The following is a 17,953-nucleotide window of genomic DNA, read 5'->3' as shown; positions in this document are numbered from 1 at the left end:
ATCCTGGGTTATAATAAGTCTCCAGAGATACTGAGTCAGCTGGTGGGGATTTCCCCAAGTCAGAGAAGCAGAGGTCCCAAGAAGCAGAATCGAGGTAATTTTACCTTCAAAGAGTTGTTTGTTCATTGAAGGGTTCACTTTTCAGGTATCCGGTTGGCATGTGCCTTCTTTCCCTGGGTGTGATAAATCTAGAAATTATGACTTGTCTTCCTAAAGGCCATTGGAGTGATGAGAATTACAGGCAGAAAACAAGTCTGTCTTGGTTCTGGCAAAGTAGTTGAATCCAATTTTTGGGCTGAACATTTTGGATATCTGAGTTCACTGGAAGAGAAAACTTGGTGAGACAATCTCTTATTATCTGATAGTTTTCCATTGGATGAGTTGATAACCTTTAAAAACTTATAAAGATAATAATTGTTTAGTGCATTAGGGCTTCTTCTCCTAATTTGGGGAGAAGCGGTGGCAATCTCCCATACATTATATCATAGAGAGAAACCCTTAACATAGAGTACATCAAACCCGCAATAGAGAACAAAAAGGAGGCTGACCCAATTTTCACCTGTCTCTAACTTTAATGTAGTAATAGCCTCCTTTAATGTTCAATTTATACTTCCTATCTGTCCTGAACTCTGAGGGCTGTATGCGCAGTGTAATTTCCAAGTAATTTTTTAAAATTATAGCTAAGGTTTGTGTAATCTGGGTAATGAACACTGGGCCATTGTTGAACTCCATTGTTAAAGGGAGGCCAAATCAGCAAACTATTTTTGATATTAATTTTTTAGCTATTGTCTGAGCTGTCTCAGATTTAGACAGAAAGGCTTCTGTCCAAACTGAAAAAGTATCAATAATAATTAGGCATTTGTAACCAAAATTTCCTGGAACTATTTCAGTAAAGTCTATTTTCTAATGTTTCCCTGGGTTCTGTCTGCATAGTTGAATCCCCAACTGAGCATTTTCTTGTTGTTTTGTATTTGTTTGAGCATAAGTAGGACAGCAAGCCGCAGTTTGCTTGGCATAAGAGTGAAGTCTTGGAATGAAATAATCTTCATGAAGATCAAGCAGTTTAGTTCCTTTTTGTGGGTACCCTGGTGAGTTTTAAATATCAGATCTTGTCTTAGTGCTTCAGGTAACAGAATTTTCTGACCTACAGGTATGCATCACCTGGAAGAGTTTATGTTTTCTCTTAGCTTAATTCTGAGTTCTTTTTTTTTTTTTTTTTGTCTGTATAAGAGGGAACTTCAGGGAGATTTTATGGAGGTAGCATAAGTAAAGTCTGAACAAGCCCCACTAATTTTGGGGGAGTTTCTCTTGAAGTTCAATCTGCAAAAGCATTTTCCTGGGCCACTGGGTCATTGGTTATCTGATGTCCTTTATAGTGAATAATGGCAACCCTTTGAGGCAGCCGGATGACCTATAATAGGGCTAGAATTTCAGCTTTGTTTTAGTTTCATTTTCCTCTGAGATGAGGAGTCCTCGTTTCTGATACAGGGCCCCCTGTACATGAGCAGTAGTGAATGCCTATCTACTGTCAGTATAAATGTCTATAGTCTTTTCTTTTTCCCAATCTAAGGCTTGTATTAAGGCTATAATTTTAACCTCTGTGCAGAAGTCCATTTTCAATGCCTGTGCTTAGAATATCTTATCTAGTATTACCATAGCAGCCCCTGCATATCTGGTGCCCTTTGACAGAAGCTGTTCCCATCTGTATAGGAATCAGCATTTGGGTCTGGCCAGGGTGTGTCGCTGAGGTCTGTTCAAAGGCTAGTCAAGGAGTCCAGAACCTTGAGGTTAAACAGCATAAACAGGTTATGCTGGGTCATCATCAGGCTGAAGGTGGCAGGGTTTAGGATAGTAGTCTTTGAAAATTTAATCTTTGAGAGATTTAACAAGATCACTTGATATTGGACAACTTTGGCATGGGACATGCATCATTCAGAACATTTCTGAGTAGGGTTTTAACAGCATGGGGTGTTATAATTTGTAAATCTTGTCCTAGGGTCAGTTTAGAGGCTTTCTTAGTGAGCAGGGCTGTAGCTGCTATGGCCCTTAAGCAGTGTGGCCACCCGGAGGCTACTAGGTTTAGTCTCTCAGATAGGTAGGCCATTGGATGTTTCCAAGGACTGAGGACCTGTGTGAGTACTCCTTTAGCAATCCCCAAGTTTTCAGAGATGAATAATTAGAAAGGCTCCTTAAAATCAGGTAGGGTCCGGGCCAGGGTGCTGATGAGAGTCTCTTTTAATTCTTGGAAAGCCTTCACCTCAGTTCCAGTCCCAATTAAATTGTATGTCTTTCTCCTTGTATTGGTGTATAGGGGCTTTCCAGTTTCTGCAAATCAGAGTATCCAGAGGTGGCAGTACCCAACTGCTCTTAGAAATTTCCAGACCTGTTTCTTTGTTTGTGGTTGGGGTATTTTCAGAACGGCCTCAGTGCAGTTTGTGGAGAGGGACTGTTTTACTCCTTTCAGTTCACAGCCTAGATAGGTGGCATTCTCAGTGCATAACTGAGCTTTCTCTCAAAACTTTACCTTCTGTAATTTCCTCCTACTGTCTGTGGCCCACTGGATAACAAAAGCAATATTAATAGCTCTCTTATTATTAGAAGCTTTCAGGTTAATGGGTGTAAACAGCCAGTAAGCTTCCATTAAATGCTGTAAGAAAAACAGCTGGGGACTCTCCTGGCTTCTGAATAGTCTTGCTTACCTTAGATAAATTGGTTGGTTTGTTAGTTGCTACCCAGATGCCCCATAATAATCAGGGGATATTGTTTGAGAGCCTCCTTAGCCTGGGGATGTGAGTAGCCAGTGACAAAGATGGATGGGATCAGAGGTGGGTTTTTTGTCTGGCCTGAGAACAGCCTTAGCTGCTTCTCAATAGATTCCATCCCTTTCTTCAGAGGTGAAAAGAATCTGCAAAAGCTACTGACAATCATTCCAAGCAGCCTGGTGGGTGTGAAACAGTTTCTAACAGAGAGATTAATCCTTGAGGTTTGTCAGAGAAAGAAGGGGTTTGTGTTTTTCAATTATATAGGTTTTAGGGGACAAGGAAGCTTATATTGTAAAAGGCCACAGATGATAAAGTAATAAGTGATTCAGGGACCAGCACATCAATAGTCAAACAGCTTGCCAGGGAGAATATTAATAATCCTGGCAGAGAGTCATTGAGCCCTCACCACAAAGAAGCCAATACAACCAAATAAATACATCCATACTCATTCAGACATTGGGTCTTCCCATTCATAGGGGTCACAACAGCTGAGGCGCTGAGAGAAGCCCTCCCTGCCGGCAAAGCAAGAAAAAATGGCAAAAGGTAATTATTATTTTATGTAAATTCCCTACCTTCTATTATTTATTAATCTTACATTTTTATTACATTTATAATTTTACTGTTATTATGCCCTTCTCAGGTGGAGACCCAAAGTACATCAGAGGTATCATTTTATCTATGCTATAGTAACCACAGCTCAGATCTAATTTTTCCTTTTTATATGTGAATAATTTGTAGCATCATGAAAAAAAAAAAAAATTCTCAGTTAAACCAAAAAGAGCTTGATTCTCAGGCCTCTGGAGCTTAATCCAAATGTTTTTTCTTTAAATAAGCCAAGCATGACATTACAAAATATCTTATATTGTATGCCCCTTGAAAGTGAGGACTGTGTTTGTATAACCCACAACATTAGCAGAGACCCATATATAAGAGGCATTCTATGCATTTGCACTAATTTGGTTTTCTTTCACAAGGAGAGGAAACAGATCTTTGAGAAATTTCACTTCATATTGGAATGACTCAAAGCTAATTCCAGGTCAAGAAGAGTTTCTTAAAATTTAAATTCTGAGAGGGTTGTCAAACATATTTGACCAAAAGATTATATAGTATTATTACAAAACAGTATTTAATTATTTATTCATTTAAAGTGCAAATAACTAATTAACATAACATAAAACCATTTCAATAATATATATAACTTTTGCTTCCCAAGCAAATATTGGGGAAAAAAACTTTTTCCCTTTTAACAGGCTGAAAAAGAACCAAATAAATTCTATATTAATTTATTTTAGATGCATGTATCTTAATAAATGTATTATTTATCTTACTTATGATTTTCTTGTAAGATTTATTTTAACAAATGTTTTAAATTTCATAAACCTCTTATCCATTTACAAATAACCAGTTTTAAAACAATTTTCTTCCAAAATATATATATATTTTCATATCTTACATCTTCTTTCATTTTAACCATATAATTTCTTTCTAACTCGATCTGCCCTTTTAATTCTTACAAATGTTGATTTTCTCTTTTTTTGTGACAAATAATTAATAGTATTCAGATAGGCATGTATATTGATATTTTCAACAAACATTTTCAAATTAGTAAATCATTAACAGATCCAAATCCATCCTCTAGTGTTCTCTTATAAGAACTCAAAGTATACAGAATCAGGTTAATTAACATTTACTATATCCTCAGGGGGGGTCCTGAAAAACAAGATATAATTTTCTCAAGGGCTGGGAGGAGTTACAGTTCTTCAGGAATACTGAGGCATTGTTAACAAAACTGGTTTATTTTTCTTTTGAACCTCTGGAAACTGACATTTTTAAATATATGGCATTTGGTCCGGGTGCCCAGGGCTCTTGCATATTTTCTGATGGACCACAAAAACCAATTGCAAATTGAAATGACCTATGAGTGGCCAATTAATCCTATAAGTAGGCAATTCCAGTTCACACAGGGTTCGTTAGGCCCCAAAGCTTAGCAGGACATTATAAATTTTCGCTTGAGCTTTGAAATTTTTAAAGTTATTCAGTAGGCATTGAAATGGTTTTTTGTTTTTTTTTTTTAACCAGTTTGGCTTTGGCCCATGACAACAAAGAAAGGTGAAACCAGACAAAAACAGATAACCAAGAGGGCCAATAAACAAACAGAAAAAAACAAAAACAAAAACAAAACCCCACAGATAGAACGACTGAAATCAAAGTTCAACCAAAATAAACACAACAGAACTGACTGAAACCAAAAAACAGAACTGACAACTGATTGAAGTTACAGAACTGACTGAAGGTTCAGAACTGACTGAAGTTTCCTGCGATGTCTCACTAAGAAACCTCGCTAGGAAAGTAATGCTGCATTCAGCCTTTTCCCTTGACACTTAAAGGCACCCAAGAGAACAAAAACAATACTCACTGATGAGATTCCAGATGACTCAGATGAGTCCAGAGGCTCTCTGAGAATTTATTTTAGAGCGGAATGTGAGATAGGGCTAGGGAAACTGGCAGGTCAGGCTTAGTCCCCAGGCAGAGGAAATGTCTCTCTGAGGTCTTCCCCTAGACCAGTCCCCCTTGCAGTTTTGATAGCTGGTCTAATGGACCTGCCTGAGGCTTCCTCATAAGGTAAGAATCACAGCAGCCTCCAAATGTTGTAGCAAAAGAAAACCAGGAGACCACCAAAGCCAAATTAAAGCCAAATAGGGAGCAAAGCCAGCTGATGACTGATCCCGAGTTTTTGAAGATCAGCCTTGACTTTCAGCTACATTTTTATTTTATAGAGAGAGCTTCTTACAAACATCTGCAACTGTTTTTTTTTTTTTTGTTAGCCTTGGGGAAGAGCAAGCAAGCAAGTACAGAAGTGGAGGCAGTTAGCAATAAGTGAAACTGAACACAGGTGGGAGAAAGCTGAGGTGAAAGAAAACATGGTAAATTGGGTCATCAAAAATCTATCCTGCTATTCATTTTGCTATTTATTCTATTTACCACGTTGTAACATCTAACAAATTTGCTTAGAGGACAAAAGAAGTTGCAGGGCAGTTGGTACTTCCTCACTTTGCCTCTGACAGCTTCATAGTTGGCCTTTTGTTTATTTAATCAGGACAAGATGATAAAAGCAGGCCACAATTTAAACATTAGTACAACACAATTTAAACAGCACCACAAAATAACCAATGGTTTATGAAGAGCAAAGATGGGTTGGAATGATTCAAGAATCCAGACCTCATGGTTTGGCAGTACCATCACTGCCCTTTCTAGGTCCCATGTTTGGATTTGCTTTCACACACATGCTCAGTCCTGTCACTGCCCAGGAAAGAGCAAGACAATGCTGGAGATGGCATTACCTGCTGACAGTCATAACTGGCAGTCAGCTGATACTCCGTCCACAAAGCTAAGGGCAAGGATGCTTGGAGACTGGCCCAAAAACGTGATGGTGTGAGTTTCTGTGGAAATAAAGGGGGCCTGAGCTTACCTGTCTTGTAGACTGTCCAATGACAGTTAACCTGTTCACGGACCAAATACTAAAAGGGTAAACTAAAGTGACTCCCTAAAATCTCAAGGCTGTTCTCACCCGGCAAACTATATATAAATCTTGCAGTGGTTCCCTAACAAATACAAAAAGACTGGAGGAGAACTTCTCAAATGTACAAATGGTAGTAACTGCCAAGTTGTAACAGAAATAAGAAAAGCAAATCATTCTTATGCTTTTATAACAACTGAGCAGGCGACCAGAAACTTCTTCAAAGGCCAGAGCCATAAAACACCTTTTCAAGAGTTGAGAATTTTTGCAATAAGAAAAATGTCTTTTTTGAGGTTTTAAACCAAACAGTCACTGTAATTCAGGAGAGTCTTTTGGTAGGTTGTTTGTTGTTTTACTTCTTTGTTTTTAATTTTTTTTAGAGAGAGGAAGATAGAGGGAGAAATGATAGAAACATTGATGAGAGATAACATTGATTGGTCACCTTCTGCATGCCCCCACTGGGAATTTGGCCCACAATCTGAGCATGTGCCCTGAGCTGAAATTAAACTGACAACTTTTTGGTGCATGGGTGGATGCTCAACCACAGAGCCACACCAGGTGGACCAAGAGAGTGTTAAGTAGAAAAACTGTAGAAGGGCCACAGTGATGACGAGAAAGGTGTGTCACGCTAGGAGCCAGGGTTGGGGCCATCGGAACGTGCCATTATAAAGTGTCCTTGGCCGAGTGGAGCCAGGCACTCATGTGCACCTTTGTTCTGCTTCACTTGCAAGGGTCAATCCCACTTTTTCTGCCCTCCTTCTACTGACAATACCCCACTATGATTCCTGGTGTAAATCTCCAGTTTGCCTGCAAGACTCCTTCCAGAAGCTCACACACCTGATCCAGGCACCAAGGAAGAGAGGAGGAAAGAGAACAATGAAGAATGGCAAAAGGCAGAATGGGAGGGAAACCTCTGGCTTTATTTTTATTCTTCACTTTTTATTTTATATTTTACTTGCAGTATAATTTACAAAGAGTGAAACATAGTAATCCTAAGTATGCTTCTCAAGGAATGTTTACACAGATTCCCTGTAACCTCCACTCAGATCAGGAAACAAAACATCTCTGTTTTCTTCAAAAAATTTTGATGCCTCTGGTTGGAAAATAGCCAGTGTCTAACCCCTCTGCCCTCACCTCAACGATGGGCTTTTGGTTTTCTTTGTTCAGCATAATGCTTTGGGAGTCACCTGTCATATGCTGTGGTTTTTCTAAGTTCTTACTCTTGTCTTTGTTTACTCTTGTTTTGGGGTTTAGTTTTGTAATCTATGATTTTTAAAAATTGGCAATGAACCCCTTTTGATTAATGAGTGAATGTGTGTGTGTGTTGTGTGTGTGTGTATACATATATATAATTATATATATAATCTTGGTGAAAGCACATAACCCTTTATACAGTGTAAATTTAAAACAAGGTTGTTTTCAAAAGTCCATTCACCTATAAATTTGATGGTTATATCCCTGTCTGGCTTGCTGAGTTTGTTAAAGCATCATCTCCATAGGTCAGGATTGCAAATTGGATCCTGGGTCATGGCACATACAAAAATAAACCGGTGAATGCTACATAAGTGGAATAACAAACTGATGTTTCTCTCTCTTTGCCTCCCTCCATTTCCCGCACTCTCTCCTCAAAATCAATCAATAATAGTTTTAAAAAATCACTGATATAACAGCCATATTCAATTTCTGACCAACTACAGTGAAACAATTTTGGCTCCTCATTTGGCGTGTGTATGCTGCCACCTAGTGAAAATATGGAATGATCTATTAATGAATGTACAATATAAAATCCAGATGTGTTTTTTGTTTATTGATAAAAATACCATCTATAACTTACTAATACTAAGACATACACACTTTAGAAAATTTCTAGTACACAAACAAAAAGATAACCCTGACCAGTGTAATTATTTTGCTATTGCTTTAGGATTCTCAGTTCCTGAGCAGAAAAAATAGAAAAATGAAAGATGCAGTTGTTCTCTCTGTATAAAATCAATTTTAAGCTCTTTGGGTGCTAATCTGGAACTTAGTTGTGATACTTGATTCTTGCCTTGCTCGCCTATCATCAAGCCTCTTCTCTGAAAAGTTAAAATGTAACCTTGTTTAGAAACTTTGGTTGCTTTAAGGTTGTCTCTTCTTTCAAATTTTTTATTTATTTTAACACAATATAAAATGTTACAATGAACAATTGGTTAAAATGTCGTCCCAAAACCCACGGTTTCAGGATCAATCCCAGGAGAACATAGGAGAAAGAATAAATGAATGCATAAATGAGTGAGGCAAAAAGACATGTATTTCTCTGTCCCTTTTTCTCACCCTATCTCTTTCTCTCTGTCACTTCCTCTCTTCAAAATTAATCAGTGGATAAATAAATTTAAACAATCACTGAACTGTTTAACAGCGACATTCAATTTCAGACTAAATGCCAGGAACCATTTTTTGCCATATCTGATGTGCATGTGCTGTCACCTAGTGGAAGAAGGCTCTATGAATGTAGAATCTAGAAGTATGCTTTACATACTGAGATACTACTTCTACTTATTATTAAACATCAGAACATGTTAATTCTATAGAATACCCAGGACAGTACAAAATTAGAATAAAGTTTCCAAATACCTTGCTTTGCTATTGGTTCAAAATTCTGGTTCCTGGGCTGGCAAGATAAAAAATTAAGGTAGAATTTCTCTCTGAAATAAGTCAGCTTTACTAGTAAACATATATGCACCCAATATAGAACACCAACATATATTAACAAACTCCTAGATGACTTCAAAAAAAAAAGTCAATGGCAATTCAATCATAGCAAAAGACTTCAAAAACCTGCTAACATCACTGGATAGATCCTCTAATAATAATAATAATAATAATAATAATAATAACAACAACATTAAAAAAAAGACTCTAAATGATGCACTAAATCAAATGGATTTAATAGATATCTATGGAGAATTACACCCAAACTGCAGAATTTACCTTCTTCTCAAGTGCACATGGGGCATTCTCAAAAATAGACTTCATGTTATGTCACAAACTAAGTTTCTACATATCACAATGGCATGAAAAAAGAAATCCATTACAAGAAAGATAAGCAAAAACATTTAAACATAGGGAGGCTAAATAGCATGTTATTAAACAATTAATGGGTTACTAACAAGATCAAAAAAGAAATAAAAACTTTCTGGAAAACAATGAAAATGAACACACAACACAAAATTAATGGGAAACAGGGAAATAGTCCTGAGAGGGAATTTCATAGTACTAGAGGCAGACCTCAGAAAACAAAAAATAGTTTCAGTGAACTATATAACCTTACAACTTAAAAAACTAGAAAGTAATAAAAAAGAAAAACCCAAAGCAAGTACAAAGAAAGAAAGAATAAAGATCAGAGCAGAAATAAATAACATGTTTTTTTAAAAAAATGATTCAAAAGATCAATGAAACTAAGAGCTGGTTCTTTGAAAAGATAAACAAGATTAATGGACCTGTAGCTAGACTTACAAAAAACAAAAAGAGAGGACTCAAATAAACAAAATCAGAAACAGACCAGAACAACTGATATCATAGAAATACATAGAATTGTTAAGAAATAATATGAACAATTATACGTCAACAAATTTGATAATCTAGGCAAAATGGACACATTTCTAGAAACACATAGTCTCCCAAAAGTGAGCCAGGAAGCCATAGAAAACTTAAACAGATCGAAAACAACTAAAGATATTAACAATGTAATCAAGAGTCTTTCAGCTAACAAAAGCCCAGGCCCAAATGGCCTCACCAAGGAATTATATCAAACATTCAAACATAACTAACCCCTGTTCTCCTCAAACTAGTTCAAAAGAGTAGGGAAGAGAAGAGTCTTACAAACTTATTTTATGAGGCCAGAGGCCAGAATAATTCTAATTTCAAAACCAGAAAAAGATACTAAAAAGAAAACTACAGGCCTATATCTCTGATGAACATAGATGCTAAAATACTTAACAAAATATTAGCAAGACAAATCCAGCAATGAATTAAAATATTATTCACCCTGACCAAGTAGGATTTATTTCAGGGACGAAAGTCTAGCACAATACTTGCAAATTAATAAATATAATATACCACATAAATAAAATAAAAGATAAAAATTATATTGTCTTAACAATAGATACTGAAAAGGCTTTTGACAAAATTCCACACATTTCTGATAAAAACACTCAACAAAGTCAGAATAGAGAGATCATATTTGGACATAATAAAGACCATATATGAAAACCTACATTCAACATCATACTCAATAAGCAACACACACAAAAAAGGCCTTTTCCTTAAGAACAGAAACAAAACACGTATACCCACATTTACCACCTTTATCTAACATATTTCTTTAAGTTTTAGCCACAACAATTAAAGATGAAGAAAAAGTAAAATGAAATTCAAGTTGAACAGGAAGAAATGAAACTGTCATTATTTGCAGCTGCCATGATACTGTACAAGGAAAACCCTAAAGATCTCATAAAAAATTTAACTAAATTTAATAAACAAATTTGGCAAGGTAGAAGGATACAAAATTTACATCAAGCAATTGATAGCATTCTTATACACCAATAATAAAATCACAATAAGAAAAAGTAAAAGAGCAAACAAAATAAAAACATTCTCATTTACCATTTCAGTAAAAAAAAAAAATAAGACACCTAGGAATAAACATAATTAAAGAAGTAAAGGACATATTTGCTAACAAGTAGAAAACATTAAAAAATAAAGATATAAAAAAGTGAAAGCATATACCCTGTTTATTAATAAGAAGAATTAACAAAATTAAAAATGTCCATACTACCCAAAGCAATCTAGAGATTCAATGCAATCTACTTTGAAATACCAAAGATTTCACAGAACTAGAACAAATATTCCAAAAGTTTATATGGAACAAAAAATGAAACCAAATTAAAACAGTAATATTGAGGGGAAAAAATAACCAAGTAAGAGAAGTCACAATACTGGATATCAGGTCCTACTGCAACGACATTGTAATCAAAACAGCCTGGTACTGGCACAGGAACAGGCATAAAGATCAACCCAAATCTCATGCTCAAATTGTGACCAAAACATTATTCTCAATTAATATTTGACAAAGGTGGCAAGAGCGTACAATGGAATAAAGAGAGCCTCTTTAATAATTGATGTTGGAAAAATTGGACAGCTACATGCAAAAATATAAATCTAGACCATCAACTTACACCATACACAAGAATAAACTCGAAATAAATAAAAGACTTAAATGTGACTTTAATCCATGAAAATTCTAGAAGAAAATGTAGCTAACAAAATTTCAGATATCTCACACAGCAGAATTTATATTGACACAATGCCTAAAGCAAGAGAAACAAAAACAATAATGCATGGCACTACATAAAACTCAAAAGCTTCTGTGGCAGCAAATGAGACAAGAATCAAAATGAAAAGGGAACCTACTATATGAAATAGCACAGTTATCAACAATACATCAGATAAAGGGTTACTGGACCCCAAAACCTGTGAGTTTTGAAAGAATAAAAAAGTGAGGAAAAAGGTTATATTTGCAAGAACACATGACAGTTTGGGCAAGTTTCAGTGGGTATGTGTCTTCAAATGGTAGGGTGGGACATGTTTTTTCTGAAGATCAAATTGAAAGACCCAATATTTTTTATTTAGACATTTTACCAGCAGTCATTATGGAAGGACACAAGCATCTAGAAGATTGGAGAATGTCTGGTTTTCTTTGTCGCAGCAGAAAATCTGGAACAGGCGAAGAAGGTCCAGCCAACAGTAAACACTCTTCCAGGAGAGATTAATCACCTAAAGAGGAAAAGGTAAGGTCAGGTACAATATGGGGCTCTGAACCAAGCCCGACAGATGCCTGACTCTCACCACAAATTCTTTACATGTGTATCTTGTGGTTTGTATGAGTCATGCTGTATTTTTTCAATACCTTATAAACATTCACATATTCAGGTCTCATGACATCTCAATAGTACCTATACAGTGGTCGTTCCCACTTTATAGATGAGGAAACTGAGCCCAGAGAGGTCAAGTAGCTTGCTCAGTCACAGAGGTATGAATGACACACCCAGGCTACTAAGCTCATGCTGTTGACACAGTGCTTTCTGGCTGTTCCAATACCATGACATTTATTTACATCAGAAGAATGTTAACTAATCCCATGCTAATGATAATAATGGCCCACTGTGGCCTTCTCTATGTCCCATAAAAATTAAGAAAGTGACTCTGTTTCAGTGTTGCTCAGTAGATACAGCATCAGCCTACATACTAAAATGTTGTAAGTTTGATTCCCAGTCAAGGTCACTTGCCTGGGTTGCAGGTTTGATCCCCATTTCTGGACAGGGATGTGTCTTTCTCACATTGATGTTTCTCTCTCACTCCTCTTTTCTGTCTCCCTTCTATTATATCTGAAAGTCAATGAGAAAAAAATTATTGGGGAGAATTACAACAAAAATAAAATGAATCTTGAAGGGCAGTAGCTTGTGGGATAATACAAATTGTTGCCTGTTTGTCTACTTGATCTCAGGGTGATTAAATACCTTTAAAAGTCGACACTTTATCAACAACAACAACGACAAAATAGCAAATGTTGTTAAGAATGTGGAGACATTGGACTTACTGTGCATTGCAGGTGGGAGTAAAAAATGGTGCCGACACTATGAAAATGGTACTATAATATCTCAAAAAACTTCAATATAGAATTAGCATATGATGCAACAATCTTGCTTGTGGATATATACCCCAAATTAGGAAAAGCAGAGACACACACCCACGTTAACAGTAGCGTTATTCACAGGAGACAAGAGGTGAAAATCACCCAAACATCAACCATAGATGACAGCATGGACAAAAATGTAATCCGTGCACACGCAAGATGTTATTCAGCTTGTAAAGAAAATTTTGATACCTGTTACAGCACAAATGGACCTTAAAGAAATAGTGTTAAGTGACGAAGGGCAAACACAAAATGTCAAATACTGTAAAATTTAATATACATGAGGTCCCTAGAGTAATCCAATTTAAACACAGCATGCAGAATAGAGGTTGCCAAGGCTGGAAAATAAATGGTGGTTCACTGTTCAATGAGGATGTTTCAGCTTGGAAGATGAGACATTTTAGCAGATGATGGCTGTGTGTAGCACAACATGGTTATATTTCTAAATGCTGCTAAAGGGTACCCTTAAAGAGGTGAAAATGGCACATTTTAAGTTTAAATATTGTAATACAATTTAAACCGCACCACAATAAAGCCAATGGTTTATGAAGAGCAGAGATGGGTTGGATTGATTCGAGGAACCAGAGTCGGCGGTTTGGCAACACCATTACAGCCCTTTCTAGGTCCCATGTTTGTGTTTGCTCCCACACACTCACACTCAGTCCTGTCACTGCCCAGGACAGAGCGAGGCGATGCTGGAGATGGCATTACCTGCTGACAGTCATAACTGGCAGTCAGCTGATACTCAGGGCCTCCATCCACAAAGCTAAGAGCAAGGAGGCTCAGAGACCGGCCTGAAAACATGATGGTGCGGGTTTCTCTAAAAATAAAGGGGTCCCGGGCTTACCTGTCTTGTAGACAGTCTGATGACAGTTAACCTATTCACAGTGTAGATTAAAGGGTTAAACTAAAGTACCCCCCTTAATCTCAAGGCTGTTTTCACCAGAGGAAAACAACAATACAAAAAAAACCAAATATACAACCATGGTTCTCCAACAAATATAAAAATATAGAAGGAGAACCCAGATATACATATAGTTGTAACTTCCAACTGTAATAAAAATTTAAAAAATCAAAGCATTCTATGTTTCCATGATTACCTAAGCTGGTGACCAAAGACTACTTAAAAGGTAAGAGCCATAGAACAGGTCTTCAAGTACTGAGAAGTCTTGGTAGAATAAAAATGTCTTTTTTAGGTCTGAGAACAAATAGTCACCGTAATTCAGAAGAGTCTTAAGTAGAACAACTGTAGAGGGGCCACAGTGATGGTGAGAAAGGTGCATGGAGCCATGCTAGGAGCCAACCTTGAGGTTATCAGGAATGTGCCTTCCTGAAGTATTGGACAAGGAGCTCAGGTTCATGCTTACCAAGGCCCTCACATGCAGCTTTGTTCTGCTTCACTTGCAAATGTCAATGTCACTCTCTCTGCTCCTTTACTGCAAATACAACTTTTACCCCTCTATGACTTTGGTGTAAATTTATAGTTTGTGTGCAGAACTCCTATCCAAAAATGCACACACCTGAAGCAGGCACCAGATGGGAAGACAGGAGGACTAAAGAGATGAGGCATGGCAAAGAGGAAGACCGTGGGAGAAACTTCTGGTTCCATTTTTATTTTTATGTTATTTTATTTAAAACGTACCTTTATGTTGTATTACAGATGCCCTTCTTTTTTTTTTATTGACCTCCTTTCCCACGTCTTACACCCCTCCTGCTTTCCCCCCGCTACTGTGTGTGTCTACTGGCTATGCATGCATGCATGTAATTTTCTGCTTTCTCTCTTACGACCCCACCTCCCCTCTTTCCTCTGAGGTTCCTCAGTATAACAACCAATTTGTACTTCCTCATCCGTTCATCTTTTTCATCCAAATCACCTCCCATGTGGCAAGCAACAAAAAGTTCTCTGTATTTGCCCTGGCCAGTTTAGTTCAGCAGTTAGAGCGTTGACCTGCGGTCCAGAAAGACCCAGGTTCAGTTCCCACTAAGTGCACGTATCTCAGTTGCAATTTGTCTCCAGCCCGGGTTGCATTGTGCGGGTGGCAGCCACTTGATGTGTCCCTTGCTGGAGCCTGGAGAAAGGAAGTCCAGTAAGAAACTCTGCAGGTCCTTTAAGGGAAACTGCCTGAAGCAACAAAAGCCTCAGCTTCAGTTCTCACTGTTTTTATACCCAATAGATTTGGAGACTTCTTTTCTGGCACTGGAACTTTGAGCTGAGAGCCTGGTATGAGACAAGGACCACTTGCTCCTTGGAGAGAATATTCGCAGCCAAGGGAACCTCCTGACTTTTGTCTGCCACAGGTGGGTGTGGGACCAGCCAAACCATCTTTATCTGTCCTAACAATTTTGGTGTGGCTGCTTCTTCAATATCATAGTTATAGAACTTCTACTCAACTTGATGTCAGGCGGTTCTGAAGGATGTTTGTTCTGTGGAGCAGTTGTAATTTTGATGTGGTTGTGGAAGAAGGAGAGTATCCTATGTTTTTTGACTGCAAGTCTAGTTTTATTTTGATTTTTCACTTCTTTTGGTTTTATATTTTACTGGCAGTATACTTTATAAAGAGTTAAACATACTAATCTTAATTGTGCAGCTCAAGAAATGTTTGCAAAGATTACCTTGTAACCTCCACACAAATCAGAAGACAGAAAACTCCCATTCTCTCCAAAATTATTTTATGTCTATCATGAGGCAATAGCCACAGTGTTTGACCCTTTTGCCCTTGCCATGGGCTTTTGGTTTCCTTTCTTCAGCATAATGGATTGGGAGTCATTTGTGTTCTTGACCATATCATCTCCTGGTTTATATTCATTGTTTTGTAGCATTTCATGAATGGTCATTCACAACAAATGTGTCCATTCTTCCACTGATGGCCATCTGGGGTGTCACCAGATTGCAGCTATTATGGGCGGGAACTGGTTGATATTATAAAAACGGACATGTTCTCTCTGCTCTTTGATGTTGATGCTCACAGGGAAGATGGAAATGTGTGTGCTCTGGACACAAGTTTCTAACAGAGGTGTGGCCAGTAGAGTTTAGGTAAACTTTTGACATTTCACGGAGAACTGTGCACATATTGTTGCTTCTTGATTTTCTCTGTTGGGGGAGCCTCTGTCTTAGAAATAGACTCAGGAAAGGCAGACAGATGGAGTCTTTTATTCGTTGTGACCTGTCTCCTAGGGGAAGAGAGAATGTCTTTGGGGGAGTATGTAGAAGACACAGTGATGGAGTTTATGTCTCCAATCAGACACCTGGGTCATGTGAACGAGTGTTAGGGCAGAAACCCAGCTCTCCAGCAGACAACATTACTACTTGCTTTGACTATTATGACAGAGGAGTTTGCCAGAGGACCAGTGGTTTGTCCTAGCACCACATCTGACCAGGCACAAGTCTCCAGAACCTCATTATTTCAATCAGCATGAGGAGGAGAGAGCCACCTGAACCCATCTTCTGTCTGCCATAGGTATGCTGGGCTTCTCAGTGCTCAACCCACCACACACATTTTTCAGGGCTGCCTACCAGGTGAAAAATCAATCAAGAAATACAAAATATTTAACAATCACCTCACTGCATGAGATCGTTCAGTTTCTGAAATAATACCAGGGAACCATTCTTGCTCTTTATTTGATGTGCTTATGCTGCTGCCTGGTGGAAATTTTGAAGAATGATTTTAAATACAGAATAAAATCTAGAAGTAGTCTTTGCATACATTTATTATTTAAAAAAAAACAAAAACCAAAAAACTAATGCATGCTCATTGTAGAAAATTTAGATTACCCAGGAAATACAAAACAAACAAACAAAAGAAACAAAAAGAAAAAACACCCACCATTTTGGGATTGGTTTAGGATTCTGAGCTCCTTTTTGGGAAGATAGAAAGAACAAGTGCAGGTTTCTCTTTTTGTAAGAAGTCAACTTTTCAGCTACTTGGATGCTAAGCTTTTCATTTTAAGATACTAGTAATTTGGCCTGTCATATACTGTGGTTGCTTTAGGTTGTTTCTCTTGTTCTGGTTTAAGTTTTGTATTGTGCTATAATTTAAAAAGTTGCAGTGAACATCTTATATATGGTATGTGAATATACATATCTTGGTTAAATGAAATAACTCTATAATGCAAATTTCAAACAGAGTTGTTTTCAATAATATCTGCAGTTATGAATTTGATGAATATAGCCCTGGTTGGGTAGCTGTATTGCTTAGAGCATTATTCCCATTGACGAACGTTGCAAGTTTGATCTCTGGTCAGGGCACATATAAGAATAAACCAGTGAATGCATCAGTAAGTTGAACAAAAGCTTGATCTCTGTCCCTCTCTGTTTCTCCTTTTCCCTTTCTCTCTCTCCAAAGTCAGTCAATAAAAACGTTTTATTTCTGTTTTTATATACTATTTACAGAGAGAGAGGAAGGAAGAGAGAGATAGAAACATCAATGTGAGAGAAATATTGATCACCTGCCTCCTACAAGAGCCCTAGTGGTAATCAAGCCTACAAACTGGGCCTGGGCCCTGATCTGGAATCAAACCAAGACCTCTTAGTAAATGGGGCGGTGATTAGTTCACTGAGCCACATCAGATGAGCAATAAACAACAACCACAAAAATCACTGTGCTATATAAGAGCCACGTTCATTTTCAGACCAAATGCCAAAAAACCATTTTTCTATTTATTGGATGTGCTGCCATCTGGTGGAATAGTAGAAGAATGCTCTGTGAACAGAACTGGGAATAAAATCCACGTGTTCATTGCACATTGAGAGTTACTAGAGATAAATTATTATTTTAATATAATGCATGCGCCATTTAGAAAATTTACAGTACCCAACAATGTAGAAAGAAAAAAAATGTCACTTATAATGTCACTTGGCCATTGTTCCATGATTCTGAGTTCCTGGGCTGGGAAGATAGAAATTTTAAGGTGCAGTCATTCTCTCTGTATAAAGTCATCTTT

The 17,953-nt window shown here is 37.4% G+C and overlaps 1 long non-coding RNA gene and 1 pseudogene across 1 annotated transcript; one reads left to right on the top strand and one right to left on the bottom strand.

The window, feature by feature from the left end:
- LOC118643103 overlaps nucleotides 1–2,641 on the bottom strand; it is a 39,886-nt pseudogene extending 37,245 nt beyond the window's left edge.
- Nucleotides 2,642–3,233: 592 nt separating this feature from the next.
- LOC118643110 lies at nucleotides 3,234–15,285 on the top strand. Its single transcript, XR_004961957.1, has 3 exons — nucleotides 3,234–3,305; nucleotides 11,950–12,107; nucleotides 15,187–15,285. It is a non-coding gene; the product is annotated as an uncharacterized LOC118643110 (long non-coding RNA).
- The last annotated feature ends 2,668 nt before the right edge of the window (nucleotides 15,286–17,953 follow it).

This window comes from Molossus molossus, unplaced genomic scaffold (assembly GCF_014108415.1).
Source record: "Molossus molossus isolate mMolMol1 unplaced genomic scaffold, mMolMol1.p scaffold_m16_p_30, whole genome shotgun sequence".
Classification (NCBI taxonomy): domain Eukaryota; kingdom Metazoa; phylum Chordata; class Mammalia; order Chiroptera; family Molossidae; genus Molossus; species Molossus molossus.
The sequence above is the reverse complement of the archived record's forward strand: the minus strand, read 5'-3'. Positions and strand labels throughout refer to the sequence as shown.